This window comes from Brachyistius frenatus, unplaced genomic scaffold (assembly GCF_029030835.1).
Source record: "Brachyistius frenatus isolate BFR_SWC_R1_liver_20210118 unplaced genomic scaffold, ASM2903083v1 Contig_18, whole genome shotgun sequence".
NCBI lineage: Eukaryota > Metazoa > Chordata > Actinopteri > Embiotocidae > Brachyistius > Brachyistius frenatus.
In genome coordinates this window covers 874486-889778 of record NW_027210617.1, presented here as the reverse complement: position 1 = coordinate 889778, position 15293 = coordinate 874486, and the positions used below count along the sequence as shown (strand labels likewise).

Below are 15293 nucleotides of genomic sequence, written 5' to 3'. Positions count from 1 at the left end.
TGTGTAGGTACAGAGATTAAAATTGACTGTTATGTTTGATCTGAATTTACTAACTTGAAACTGCTTTCAAGGGAGGTTTAAAATTCTATGTGAAAATTATGACAAATTTTAATCAACTAATGTTTATTTTGAACTCGGAGGGAGTGGCAACACTCATATTATTTCCAGTTTCCAGACTGATAATCTCTGTAACGTGAAATATTTTGGATACCGATGAGATTGACAATGAAGTGCAAAGCTCTCCCTCCAAAATACTGATGTTGTTACTGACTCCAAACACCAGCCGGATTCTGCCCAACCTCCTGTGTAGCTACAATTCAGGATTTACTAATCTACAAATATCCTAAATCCCCTTCACAAAATAATTCTGTAATCTGCAACAGAAGTACAAAAAAAAAAAAAAATCGATTTAAACATAAATTCAGTGGTAATCCTGCTGTATTGTATTAGATTATGGAATCAGGCATTCAGTAAAACAGAAAATTTGTCTGAAATGTATCTGTATATATAGATATATGTATATATCTATATATACTCTCCCTTCATATCAATAACTACCGTACACTTTTAGAGTAAACATCACAGAACCACAGTAAAATATGTACACACACAAAAAAGAAACAATTTTTGGCTACTATGCTTGTAGTTTTGTTTTTTGTTCATTGTGAGGGGACCTTTGACATTATTTCATCATACCAGACATCTCACAGTTTGTCTCAACCTAACTGTTGCTTCAAAATGAGGTTAAGTCGAAGCTGTCTTTTTCTTGGCAGGCTATTAATGTATCCCATAATTTGCTCTTCCACTGAATAGGCACAGAGCTGAATTGCAGTCGTCTGGATTTCAGGGTGTCTGAGTTGGGGCGGGGGAGGGGGGGCGCAGGGGCTCAGTGACACTGTCACTTTATAGCAGAAAGGTTCACGTGTTTGTCCCGGTGTTTTTTTGTGCATTTCCGCCAGGTGCCCCCCCCCCCCCCCAGTCCAAAGACACGCATGTCAGGGTGACTGGAGACACTAAATTGTCTGTAGGTGCGAATGTGAATCTGTCTTTTCTGTGACTTAGCCCTGTGATAGACTGGCAGGTGTTCACTGCCTTTTACCCAGTGCGTGCTGCGATGGGCTTCAGCCTCGCATGACCCCAAAAACAGAAATAGGAGAGTAAAGGAAATAGAAGGATGATAACAATAATGCAGCTAGTTCTTTAAAATATGAAGACGCTGGTGTCACAACACCAAAAAGTTAAATGTTCAATCAATTTTCATAAATGAAAAGAAAACTGGTTTTGCAATCCTTCATGCCACATTTCAGTCTTATCTGTCTGCACCAAAAATATTAAATTTATAGGATATTATTCATTACACAGTTATTAGTTATTAGCTTTTCACTATCTTTATGTGTAGCTACAAATACTAAAAAAATATGCATGTAGGAAACGAGGGTTTAAACCAAATAAAAAAGAAGGAAACTATCTTTGAGACTGTGGATTTGCTATTCATGGGAAGTTATAAAGAAACTGCTCACTGACAAGTTTTAGACTTTCTGCTCTCAAGACTGATGTGGAATAAATCTTTAATTTTTAAAGCAGTTTTTGGAGCACCCTGGATTCTTGTTTTTCATTATAACCGATAGCATGTTTGTTCTTCAAGTACATGTTTCAAACTATTTGGTTTGTTAATTTATGCTGATTAACTGTTTCCCCGGTAATTACGCTCAAAGTAATTACAACATAAATCTTTTGCACACAAAACTTTAATTTGAGCACAGATTCAGTGACAAAGATGACACAATAAAACTCAGATGAGTGATGTTCAATTTCAGCAAATACATCTTAATCTGAAGTGTTGTTTAAGGGCTTCAGGAATTACAGAGAAATGATGGGTTGAAACGAGGGCTCGCCCTCTCCAGAACTATGTATGATCGGGAGCTCAGATGGTCATTTTTAGAAGAAGGATAAAAAGTCCCATCTGGGGGGCTGAGAGCACAAGAAACCATCTGCAGGTGCATCAACATTTTTTCAAAAAGACATCTCCTGGGGTAGCTCATCTACATTCCCCACGACACTGTGCAGGACCCCTGGGGGACCGGACAGGACATAAGAAGCCATAAATGATTTTCTTAGCATTGCAGGTCCTTACTGTGTTCCAGGAAATGACCGGAGTCGATGAGATAAAAAGCAAACGTCTTTTAAAGCCCCAAGAGTCGGGACAACGTGAATGACAATCTAGATGTTGGAGGCTGAAAGAGGAAAGCACAATGAGGAAGTGAATATTTTGTATACTACACGTCTATATAAAATCTATCAACTTTAACTACCTGAAGATAAGTTTTGATCTGTGCAGTACCGTTCTCTTAAAAAAATTACAAAACGACTTTTTGTAATTTCTTTATTAATTATTAACACAGGTCATAGACCTATTACTTCTCGAGGTATTGACAAAACCTGCTGCTCTCACCCTCCCCCGCCTCTAACCCAACAAACCTAAATTGGAGAATCGTTGAACAAACTTTTGCATGTAATCATACACATATTTTATTCATGTAATGATATGTTATAATAGCTAAATCCTTCCGTGTCAGCAGTTCCTGCATGCGTGGCCCAAACAGAGCATCCTGTTACTGAATAGATAAACAGTGTTTGCCAATAAATACCAGAATGAGTCTCTAAATTTAGGCCACTCAGAAATGCATATTTCACTTTAGTTAAACCCACTGTGCATTTTGTCCAACTTAATTACACAGAATGTTGCGCCCTACTTATATCTGCACACTTCAATTTCTCTACTCGAGGACCGAGCAGGCAGTAATAATAAATTTCAGACTCTCCTTGACAGACAGCCCTACCTAACTTTGAAGGCAGTAGCACTAAGATGGCTAAGCTGCTCCAGAAAAAGTAAAAACTGTCAAGTATGACTTGTGTGTGGTGAGCAGTGAGCTGGAATCTAAATCACACTGCAAGAAAAATATTTCACATCTACTGTATCCTATTCTAATAAACCACATTCTCCACCAGTGGGGAGATTATGACTGTCCATTTGTCTTGGCCAGGCCACCACTGTTAGGCAGATATTCTCTCCCTGTGTCTGCAACATGCAAAGTTAAAAGCGACGCTGGCGACTGCTGCAAGTCATTTGTCTCTGGTAGCGCTGGTTCGCAGGAAGCCGGGACCTCAGCTCTAGTGGATGATACATTATTGCTATCACTTGCCCCTTGTTTAATTACATCCATGTATGGGGTCTGGTATCATATCCTTCCAAGCGTATCCATCATGGGAAACTTTAACCAAAGTCTGCATTATTGTGTCACACAATCCTGTGTTTGACAGAATATGTGAAAGAATATTTCAGCAATAACTTAAGAAACAGTATGGTATCTCGACAGCTAATCCATTAACACGGTTTATCGCAGCCACAGAATATAAAATGAATTCTTTGGCTTCTTCCTGGACTGCACATGAATAATGAACAGCACATGTAGATATTCCCTGGAAAAGCCTTTGAAGAGCAACTTCTTTTTCTTTAAGTGACTGATTTTGATTTGAACCTGTGATGTTTATTCTTCGCACGTCATTTAATTTCTTTGCACAGCCTTTATGTTGGAATTAGATCCAATAACCGCTGCAGAACATACGCTGTATTAAACACAAAGTATATTACAAACGATCACGGCCATATAGCTAAAGACAAAATATTAAATCACCTAAATCAACATTGATTATAACCCTTATCTTTGTATATGTATGTTAATGAGGCATGCTTTAAAAATGTATGGATGTTAGTCCATTTTTCTCCAATTTTAAAATATGTATGAAGGATTGTAAAGTATTGGCTTATCTATGCTGATGCAAACATTATGACAGATGCAGAAACAAATGCTATACAGCTACCAAATAATGCAGATGCTGGAGGATGTTATTTAAAACTTCTGTGTGATTTCCACTCAGGCATTTCCCCTTTTATTTCTCGCAATTCTCTTGCTGAGGTAAGTTTATTATTTTCTGGCCATATGTGGACTACGCAGTCTTAATTATTTCATCATTAATTATGTAATGATTAATGCATTGACTTATCCCTTCGTACTCTGTGCTTACTATATAAACTATGTATGTGGCATACAGGCTCTCTTTAAATTTAAAAATGTAAATTTAAAAAGCAACAAAAGATAGAACCTTTTGAAGGGCTGGAGTACACATTGGTATTTAGGTTTTTATTCAATTCTATGAAATGCTAATTAAATATGTATATTTTTTAACATTAGCAAATATAATTTAATATAATGTCTGGGGGTGTCATGTAATTAGATTTTACTCTGGTGGTTCGAAACAGAAATCTCAAAGCTGTACAGAAATTCACAATCATTTTTCAAAACTCATTTGCATGCCAATTTGTGGAGTCTAAACAGTTTCGCTTGTGCTTATTTTGCCTCCTGTAGACCACCAAAAAAACCCCACATAAACAAACTAAAATGAGCTCTGCATGAAGGTTGATACATCTTGTTAGATCCCGGTGCAACACAACAACTTAATGGGCAAATGATAACACTTAATAGACTCATATATCTGGTCTGAATTTTTGACTAATGTATGGTAGCTGTAGTTGTACGTTTGTTCGCAAGAATAAAAACAACTCACCAAAATAAACCACGCATTTGTCTGACATGGGAACACTCAGGGGACCAGTTGGTGTGTGATTGTTGGCATCTCTGTGATTTATATAATATAAAACTAAACAATCCAAGCAATTCCCTCTGTTAACGCACTGCGTGGAAATTTTGGGAGAGTGAAGCTCTTGTCCTACAACTGTTTCCTTCTATTCACTTTAGCCATTTTTCATTTGTATTTGCATTCCACATGCAATAAGATCCTTGTGTATTCATTCAAGAATGTACTCCTCTACATTCAGGAGCAGCGATCCTAAGTCTAGTATTTTTTTCTTTCTTTCTCCAGTTGATGAATTGAATAAGAAAATCCCTCTGTGTTTCTCCAAGGAGGATATTTCTGAGTAGCAAAAATGCAACAAATCCTCAATGCAGAGTAACCAGACTCCGTCTCGACTGATACCCTTCCCTAATCTGTGCTTGAGAATTAAATAAAAGCTACATTTTGAGTTTACCACCTAACTCGATCGCTCCCTGGATGACTAATGTGTTGCTAGGACAGAAGCTTTGCAATGCGTGCTGAGATCTCCCAGGGCCTTTGTGGCTCTCACATGCTGGACATCCCCATTGAGACAGTAAAGAATAGGTGGTCACTAGGTATGGACACAATAAAACAGAACTCAGGGACGAGAACAATTGCTTGAGCTGTCAAAGGGTGACAGAAACTGTAATTAATGATATTTTCTATTTTCATAGAGGAGAATGAGCAGCTGACAGAAGTATTATTAATGAGTGCAGCCTTGTTGAAAGGAATAATGGTAGTTTATTAGCAGCAAGACAGATTTAACAGATCTCCCTCTAACAAAGGGTTTAGACACATTGAAAAATGGAGACAATCTGCCCTAAAGATCTTATGGGGGAAAATGTTCAATACAACAAAAATGTCAGTATTGTGATCATATTCTTTCCCCCCTTGAAACCATCTGTTAGGCATAATAAAAGAAATCAGTTTTTTGTTCTGAATCTTATCTTTTGAAAAGAGATGTTGAGACCCAAATTGCATCAGGCTAGATTTCTGTTTTACTATGTCTGTAATTAATGTGCACAAACAATTGTTTGACAAGTACATAGATGGATAGTTTTAGTTTTAGTTTTAGATGCATGAATATACATGACTATGTAGTGAAATGGTTGTCTATTTAACGAGCGTTTGATTAGGGATTGCTGCATGACTTGCACTTCGTATCAAAGAGTTAAGACTTTTGTTACAACTACGTTTAAATTACCAAACTAAACAGACTTATACTGTTATTATTTGTGACCTCATCAATTTGTACTTTTAGGAACATAAAAGTAAGAAACTATGCAATTACCCAGAAACAATCCCATTAGTCCTCAGGATATTATATGTATTTAGGTGACAAATTACTATTTTTGAAGTAATGCAGATAATAGCTATTATCACTGGAGGAAAAAAAGATGTGTGCAACGTATTCTGGCTGTGTTTCTGCAGATACTCCTCTGCTTCATTCATTCCACTGGACTGAAATACGGCCTCGATGTGATACTACAGGCGCATGTCACTCAATAGATGTATTAGATGATTTCCAGAGATGAAATGATATCCCCCCTCCAAACCTATATTCAGTTCATGTAATTGATTCTCATCCAGCAAGTTTGACTGTATTATGTTTGTTTGAAAAGTTAAAAGAATTCGGCTAATTTCTCCCCAACCAGGCAATACTTAACCAGATTAGAGTGGCCACTTCAAGCTTTGTTGATGCATCCAAGTGAGGCAGGGCAGCCCAGCTGCAAAAGCTGATCAAAAGAGAGAGGGGGAATGTGATATTAGCATCAAGTGCTTCAGCAAGTGACTCAGACAAAAACATTGAAAAAAACATCATTATTAGACACTTCCTTTACCCATGTTTGGAAGTGAATATATCTGTTTGTCAAGCAGCTGTGTGCATCCATACATGGCATTGATTCGTACTTTAACCAGCATTATAAGGCAATTCCTCTTTTCCCTTTTGCATCCCCTTATTGGTAATATGCTAATGACATCCGCTGTGATTAGTGATTTTCTTCTAATCTTTATTCCATGGTGGCCTGAGCAATCACAGAGGTAGAGCTTCAAGATTTACAGCAGCAAGCTTCTTCTGACTGCTCTTCCCGTCTGCCCTGACTTGATTTAATTTGAATAATAACTAGAAATTTTGATTCAAAGGCCACTTTAGTGCACCACTGTGCATTTGCAGAATCAGGAAACACACTCACAAGGAGAGATTTTTTTTTCTGTCATGACCTAACCTGTTTTGAGTAAAAGGTATTTAAAGGAGGAAGTGCCTGGTTCATCACTCATGCTTAAAATGGTAATGTCTCATTTGAGTGTGTTAAGTACACATGGATATCTTATTTTCTTTTGGGTCGCTTTTATTGGACATCTTTGTCCAATCAACACAAAATTAATGTAAAATAAATTGATGGTCAACACTGAACAGGAAGCTTACATTCATCAAAAATAACCTTACCAGCTAAAGTAAGGGTTTGTTATTGTGGTATCTCAATCTAAATCTGTGGCTACTTAAAGTTCCCATTTTGTAAAAATTCAGATTTCCATTTTGTATTTTAATTAAAAAGCCGGTCACGGGATTAACCAAATACATTGAAAGTGTCAAAATGCTCAGTCCACAGAGAAATACAGACTGACGCAACTGCACCGTTTGGAATTTGTGATGTCACAAACTCACACTCATGTCATATTTCTACCCAAAGCAAAGCACACTGTCCAAGCTGTTATACAGAAGAAAACACCAAGCAATTAGCCTGTCACGCCAACTACAAACCCAAAGAAAACCTGTGGTTGGCCTGGTTGTTTATTATTCAGAAAGAGTGAGCCAATCAGAGGAGAGGGCAATTGATACAGCATCAATCCGCCTTAAAGACACAAACACAAAACAGCCTGTGCTTGGTAGAGCTCCAGAGAGAAGCTTCAGAGAGATGTAAAATTGTATTAAGATGTCTTTTCATACTTAAAAAAAAATATATTTCTTTAAGAATATTAAGACTGAAAATAAAACACAGAAAACGTGTGAAATATGGGACCTTTAAATCCTTGTCAAAAGGGATCTGTTCAATATTTGGTAAAGGCGGATTGTAGGCAACTGTGTTGCAGCACTTGTAGAAACAACATTAAAAACCCATTGTGTCCCACGTGGAGTGTGGGGGCTGTCTGAATAGCTGTGTGGTCTCACACTGTTTCCAGGCATTTTGACTGGAGTCTATCCAGAACACAGGAAAATTGATTATTTGATTTTTACAGTTAACTTTCAGCATTTAAGGGGGAAAAAAAGAGGTTACACAAACTGTACTGACAGAAAGTCAACTTAAATTCCTGCTTAGAACATTTAGTAAGACATCATTCCATAGTTGACCCCCCCAAGTGATGTATTGAATAGGATGTCTGTCATTTATTCTGGTAATTGAAATACTTTTAGAAGTTTCTGTTGAAGTCTACCTGTTATAAAGTGTCTTTGAATGGAGACACTACAGGGTGCAGTTACTGGTGCGAGTTTGCATTGAAATGCACCTGGAAGCCTTTCCTAATTGGTAGCCATCTCATTTCGCTTTGATGCTGCAAACCATCAACTGCATGAGCAGAGAAAGCCATTGTCAGGAGAGGAAGTAGGTGAGTAACAGGCTAATCGCCAAAGACAGTGCAGGCAATGCTGGGGAGAAGGCACAAGTTCAACAGGAAGCCACAAAGCTACTCCAAAATAGTGTCAATTACAGCCTATTTGCATAATATACTGAACTTCCCTGCTATGTTTTAACTAAGCTCGCGAAGAACTGTATTGTATAAAGTGATAATGCAGGCAGTAAAATCTGACTTTAGACAGCAAGATCCCAGGACCTTCTAATTAAGAGCGCCACCTCTGCGACAACATGGGGAGTGATCTAATGGTGAGTGCATGCATGTTTTTACCTGGAGTGTGCTTTATCTACCAATGCCTCGCAGCAGGACCTTCGACCAGCCTGCCTCCTGCTTTACCGCTGAGATATGGACTGAAAAAAACAGGCACGAGTAGCAAGTCAAGCACCATTACAACCTGAGTGAAACAAATGGGAAATGTGTTTATGCTGGGTTGTACAAACAGCATCACTAGTATGATGTATCATAGGTGTAACTTGGCTTTGGATACAGGCACGCTGCTCCAGAAGGTGTGGCAATAGCAATCACACCACCTGCAGAAGTGAAAAGGACCTCCCGCATCTTTTTGTGATGGGGTGAAAATAAGCATTCATGCTATTACGGTCATGCAGGTTTCATCCTCTCCTTAGCAGTCGACTGTAACCTCTCTGACACGCGAGGTGCTAATTGCAAAAGGATCAACTTCAGAACCTGGATGAAAAAAAAAAGCAATGGCATCCAAGTTCAAGGTCTCATAGCTAATCTTCTATTTTGGATGTTTTCTTTTGAAAACGTTTTCTTTGTGCTCAATCCATTCGGCACATCCTCTTTCTGTGAATCTATACAATTTACTCTGAACCTGTAGCTGCAAGAAGTGATTAATTATCTGAGTTTGCTGCAGTCAGCATCCAGGCAACACCGTGTATGATAAGTGAAGCTTAAGAATTGAGACAAGAATTCACACTGATGGGAAACGACAAAGCAATGGCCTATTGACGAACTAAAGTCAAATGGATAATTGAAATTGAACAGAATTAAACTGAAGCAGAAAAGTAGTTCAGGATAATCATTTTCATATTTTGATAGAATTATATTCAGTCAACTGAAGAATATATGCAGAAATACAGAGTAACTCAGTTGTAACCCCCTTGACCATTTAGCTTAGGCTCATTCGTAGTGCAGGCTATGAAATGTCTTTTAATAAAATGTTAAATAAGCACGACTGTGCTGCATGTTTTGCAAAGATTTAACTTTGCCAGACATTTGTGCAACAATGTATTGGTCTGTCATAACTCTTCTGAGGGTTGAAAAATGGATTTAGTTAAGTGCAGGAAGTATTATGTTTAGCTCAGGGCAAAGTGTTCTGTTGAGTTATAGCAGCCGATTACCCACTGCTCTGGTCCTGGGACTACATGGGGTATTTGTTTACACCAAAGGAAATGAAACTATTTCCATTTAACTGCCCTGATTATTGGCCTCCCTTGCTTCATTCCTCAATACATGTAAAATGTTTCCCACTGTTACAATGAAGGTATCTCTGCTTTGACCACAGCAGATGGGGGGAGGGGGGGAATCCTGTGAGTGAGGAAATAAAAAAAGGTGTGTATTACATGAAGCATTGCGGAGGATTCCTGTTTTCCATTATGTCTTCATAACTGACTGACTTCTTATGCAGAGGTGCTGATGCAATTAGATGTTTTCCTCCTCAATGTGTGCCAGATCGTGCTTGGGTTTCAAAGAGTCAAAGAAACACTATCTTGCTCCAATTTCGGTGGACCTGTGCTTAATTTGGCCTCCTTTATCTAATAGAGTTTTTCTTTTTCAGAAAATGTGGTTTGCTGTTGGCTGAATTCAAATAATGGACCACAATGGTCAGTGACCAGGGGCCAAGAGACTGATGTTTTATCTATGACATGCCATATTTTTATTTATAACTTTAACAAGTTTATCCTTAAGAATCCCCACCGCCGCGGAGACGCTACCTCGTGAATATAAAAAGGACTCTTACAGGAAGCAGAGAGAAAAAAATATAGATATAGAAATGTGGCCCTTGGTTTTAAAAAGAGCTGAGTGTTAAGCAGAGCTCCCAAAATGAAACGTTGAAAACACATTTTACCCACATTTATCTCCATCACTTGACAACAGTACTGACAAAAGCTCCATATCTTGATTTCCGACGTGCATATATTCCTCCCTCTACAGAGTCAGCATAATCCCTGCCAGGAGTGGATGCTGCAAAGCACTGCAAGAAAGCCAGGAGAGATAGAGGGGAGGTTGTAGGTTGCTGGAGAAAACGATGAGGTTGATCCCTAGTAAGCTGGCCCATGGCCTCAACCCTCCAGCATTTATCTAAGCAGCATTGGGTGGTGAATCCGTCCTCAATTGCACAGATGAAGAGACACCCCAGCTGACTCTAATTCTAACGCCCCCTTGAGGAAACGACATGACAGGAAAAGGCAATAAATGCATCCGAATGCATCATTAGATTCTACGTTGAAGGTGGTTGTAGCTATCAGTCATTTTCATGAGCCTTTTATAAAGCAGATCTACATTAACTACAAGTGAAATGCACATCTTTACTTTGCTTCTCAGATTTTAGAGTACAGAGTATACGACACAAATCAATATGCAGGCATGGGCTTTTCACAGAAAAGGGGCTCTGTGCCTTTCATTTACACACAAAGAAAAGTTAAGAAAAAAAGGGTAAAATCATTCTTTATTGACGTGGTCCCTGATCCAGCATTACAGCTTTGGAACAAATCTGTGGAGCAACTCTACAATACTGTCTCCATATTAAATTGTTGCCCACCCATTATGCCAAGCGCAGATGCCTCATGCAATCAGCAGCTGGTGTGCCGTATATTTCCGTTAATATTTCACATTAGCCTGTAGCGCTACATAATACCAGATGATTGCTTGTCTGTTATGGTATATGATGGGGAGTGTTCGGGGCTGCTAATGTGAGACGTCTCTGTTTACCACTTTGATGGATGGCCTCCCTGATAGGACCTGAGTTACGTTCAGGGGTGTCGCAGGAAAAAGATGACAGATGGGCCCAGCTGTTAAAGATATCGACACTTTGACCAGACCATGAAGACATTAATCACAGCATGGCTAACCAGCACTGAGGGAGAACGTGTGACTTCTCTTATTAAGACACAAGTTGTGACGGGGGGGATGCACGGTATAATGGACCATTCAGTGATCAGAAGTTATAAATATTATAGCGGAACACAAACGAAGACTATGAGGAAAGCTCTGAAGGACCGAAGCGACCCAAAGAACTTGTAACATGATTAACTGTCACAAGAGATTAGGGGCCAGTAATAAAGATAAACGGGGGGTTGTTGATGCTGTAATATAATATTAAGTGATGGCAGATATCCAGAAGTCAGTGTCAGAATGAAAAAGAGGACACTAATGGCTCTTTGGGATCTTCAGTCTCAGTCGCACCATGTTCTCATGCTGATAAGACACAACTCATCCTCTCACTGAGAAATACTATTACCATGTTGTTCATTGTGTTACTTCTTGATTAAATATTAATTCACCCTGTTAGTATCCCCTTGTAGTTGTTATCAAAGACATTTATCAATAGTGAGACAATTGATCTCTTTAAATCTGTGAATTATTTGACATGTCAGAGTTGATATTTCATTGATACAGTCAGTCTTGTACATACTGTGATATAAGATTTTAGTGTGTGTTGATTCATGAACAATGAGCATGTACGCTTAAATAATTTTTTTTTTTTTAAAGTCAGTGCAGGAAACTCCTCCCACATTTGTGGCAGCTGTCTCAGTTTCCACAGACAGACCAGACCAGCTGGCCGACACCAGTCATACGGTTCATGAGTACAAACTAATATTCATGGGAGACGGAAGAAGTGAATGATGATGTATGTGTCCCTATCGATCAACAATAAGACATGATGTCACTGAATGATTGAAGACCCACAAGTTTTAGATCATCGCAACTGAACAACAAACATCAAGAACCACATTCAGAATGAGTCTGAAACAAAACAAAGTTAAAATAAAATAAGTTTGTGAAGTTTGTCAAAACTTAAAGTAGAGAACGTCTGAAAACAAAATTGGTTTACACATTTAAGTTCTTCAGTATCATCCAATCACACCTTTATCACTCTGTCATTAGTGATGTTATGATGATGCCCCATAATCTGCATACAAAACTGATAGACCAGACAACAGAAGTCGGGCTGACAAATTAGACTTGAAATCGTTCATTAACATAATGTCTAGAAGTCCATTAATAACACTGTTTTAAATTATTCATGGTCTTGTTTCACTAGATCCAGCGTTTTTCCTCCTGCTGAGCTACATATCTGAATTGGCTGAAAATGGTATGAAAAAATAGAAAATGGAAGGAAGTGAGAGAAAGAGGGCATCAAAATAAAGAAAACAACTGAGAGTGAGGGAGAGAGAGAGAGAAAGAGACCACAACGCATGCAAAGATGGGTCATTATTTCAGCACTGCAGGGGAGACTGTTAAACACTACTTTGTTCTGTTCAATTTGACTGCGCGACACAACATGTAACCATTGGTGTAAAACCAGCTTATACCTTATTTCAAATAATTTGATGTATCTCGTAAGTATGACTGTTTGACTACCCACGGTGCTGTGTATTTGCAGTACAGCTTTGTATTCTATAGAAATCCCACCAAAGTTATCAGTTACTTTGGCCAACATTCATTAAAAAAAACAACACCATATGACTGTCTTAAACATGACAAACTTACAAACAACTCTTTGGTTGTTTTTGTGCTCAGTCACTTTTTATAGACTAAATCCTTCTTCCTTTGATTTTGGCTGGTTTCACCTGGAAGTTTTCTCTTTCCTGTCATCTTATGTGATTATTGTTACATGCAAAGAATGCGATTGAACAATGTTTTCAATGGTGTGTAATTTGCTGGTTTTGCTTGCTCAGAAGGACACCTGAAAAAAAAAAAAAATTGTTGCCTGATTTCAAGAAAAAATATGTTCAAGTTTCACTCTCGAATGCCATGCCACACTTTAATCCTCCAAATCTTCATGAAACCTCAGCTTCATCAAGGTCAGCATTAGCACAAGAAAAAAAAGCAACAAACATCATCTTTTTCCAACTTCCTTCTCTCCTCAAATGCAGATGAGACTTGATGTAAGGGATTTCCCTTTATTTACTATAAATATTAATATCTCTGGTACGTACAAGCCTATGACAACAACCTGGTCATACATGTCTACTATTCCACAGAAACGTCATAGTGGCTTCCAACACAGCATACCTGCACAAATGAAAGTCATCCCACAGTGAGGAACAGAATAAATATCTGGATGGTTTTCCTCACTCCAGTATACAGTATAATCTCAAACATAGTTGCTTTCCCCGGTGCTTAGCAATGTTGAAGCGGAGCAGATAAAGGGAGACGGAGAGAAAAATCCTTGCTGACAGCTGCTTTCTCCATGCTTCTCCATGTTGTAAAGATGTTACCGTCAGAACTGTATTGAGACAACTGACCCCATTGTTCCTGGTGTAATTAAAGAGACCACAGCTGAAGACACCGAGCCACATGGCCAAAGGGGGCTTTCCACACTTTTTCAGCACACTTATCAACTGTAAAGCCATGAAGAGTGAGGGGCCAAAGCTTATCAGGTCACGGACCAAATTTCATAATATTTTTTTTTATCAACATTAAAGCCTCCATAATGAGTGCATGTACCTGTTAATCCACTTTAAGGTTTGATTAATGTATTTATTTTATTCAACTCTTGCAGAAAAAAAAAGTGTTTGTTGCTATAACAAGGTTTCAATCATAATAAACATTTTCAGCAGACTACTTGTTTTCTTCTTCAATTTTAGATTGTATTTTACAAACACCAACCATTTAAAGCAGATCCTCTGACCTGTATTTCTCCTTACTCAAGTTTAAAGCGTTTCCTTTTTTGTTTTTTTTTTTGGTAAACAATAAGCAGCATTGGCAACTTAAAAATGTAGTCTCTTATGAAAGCTAATTTACAATTAAATTTCAGATCACAATTATTACAGTAAAGGTATTCTTCAGTCATTTATCTGATCAAATTGAACAACTGTATCCCAGCTGTGTTACGGTGTTGCACAAACTTCAGTATGTGCAATCACATTCCTCTCACTTGTCCATGAGTCTCTGCCCGAAGCAGCTGTAAATCGAGTAATTTCACAGTACCATGAAAAGTTGAAAACAGGCTTAGCAACAATATCAAGCGAGACATGGAATCACATTTATCTATCTGTGTGACTATTTGATACATATCTGCTTTAAGCTTTGAAAACAGAGCCTATATTCCCTCCACAATCTGAAAAATGTCTCCATTCTGTTTGCCAGATAATGACCAGTCCGACTTCAAAACAGTCTATTCTAATTAAAGAGTCCAAGGCAAAGCTACATTCCACAGGCAGCAATCTGATGGGGCGGGTGGAGTCACATGAAACAGGCAGCATTACAGCACACTTTGATCACCGAGGTATTCATCGAATGTCAATCATTCAGTAAACCTGCTTTGGGTTGTTGGTGCACATTTGATATTTGATATTTCTGATGTTTTATAATCACCAATAGAGACACACAATATGGCACAAAAAAGAAAACATACAATTTATAGGCAATGTATATATTACATATATATTTTACAACGAAATACTGAATAACATTTTTTTTTTTTTATTGCAAAAGGTAATTATAAATACTTCAAACCTGGATTTCCACTTTTAAGTGTGATGATGTAGGATTTCAACCCTTGTGGTTTGATACTGGTATTTAAGTTTGTAAACAGTAGGCAATTAAACACTTCAATTCAGCTTTTTTTTTTTTTTTTTTTTTTTTTTAAACCTCTGTCATGTTTATCCCTTTTCTCTTTTGCAGCTGGTTAATGTTTGTTCTGGGTTCATGTGTGGTTTTCTGTCATTTGTTCTGTTGTGAAGTTATGGAAATATATGAAAAATAACCAAAAATTGGTCTTAAAAAAATACAAA

At 38.0% G+C, this 15293-nt stretch overlaps 1 long non-coding RNA gene across 2 annotated transcripts in view; it reads right to left on the bottom strand.

The window, feature by feature from the left end:
- LOC138618698 (uncharacterized) overlaps positions 1 to 15293 on the bottom strand; it is a 44405-nt gene that overhangs the window by 13806 nt on the left and 15306 nt on the right. Inside the window, exons 1-2 of one of the 2 annotated variants that reach the window (XR_011310751.1) lie at positions 8578 to 8654; positions 6342 to 6410 (exon numbers count right to left, since the gene is read on the bottom strand). This is a non-coding gene — a long non-coding RNA (uncharacterized lncRNA). Of the gene's footprint in view, positions 1 to 6341; positions 6411 to 8577; positions 8655 to 15293 lie in introns of those variants that run through there. The other variant, XR_011310752.1, reaches the window with a different exon arrangement.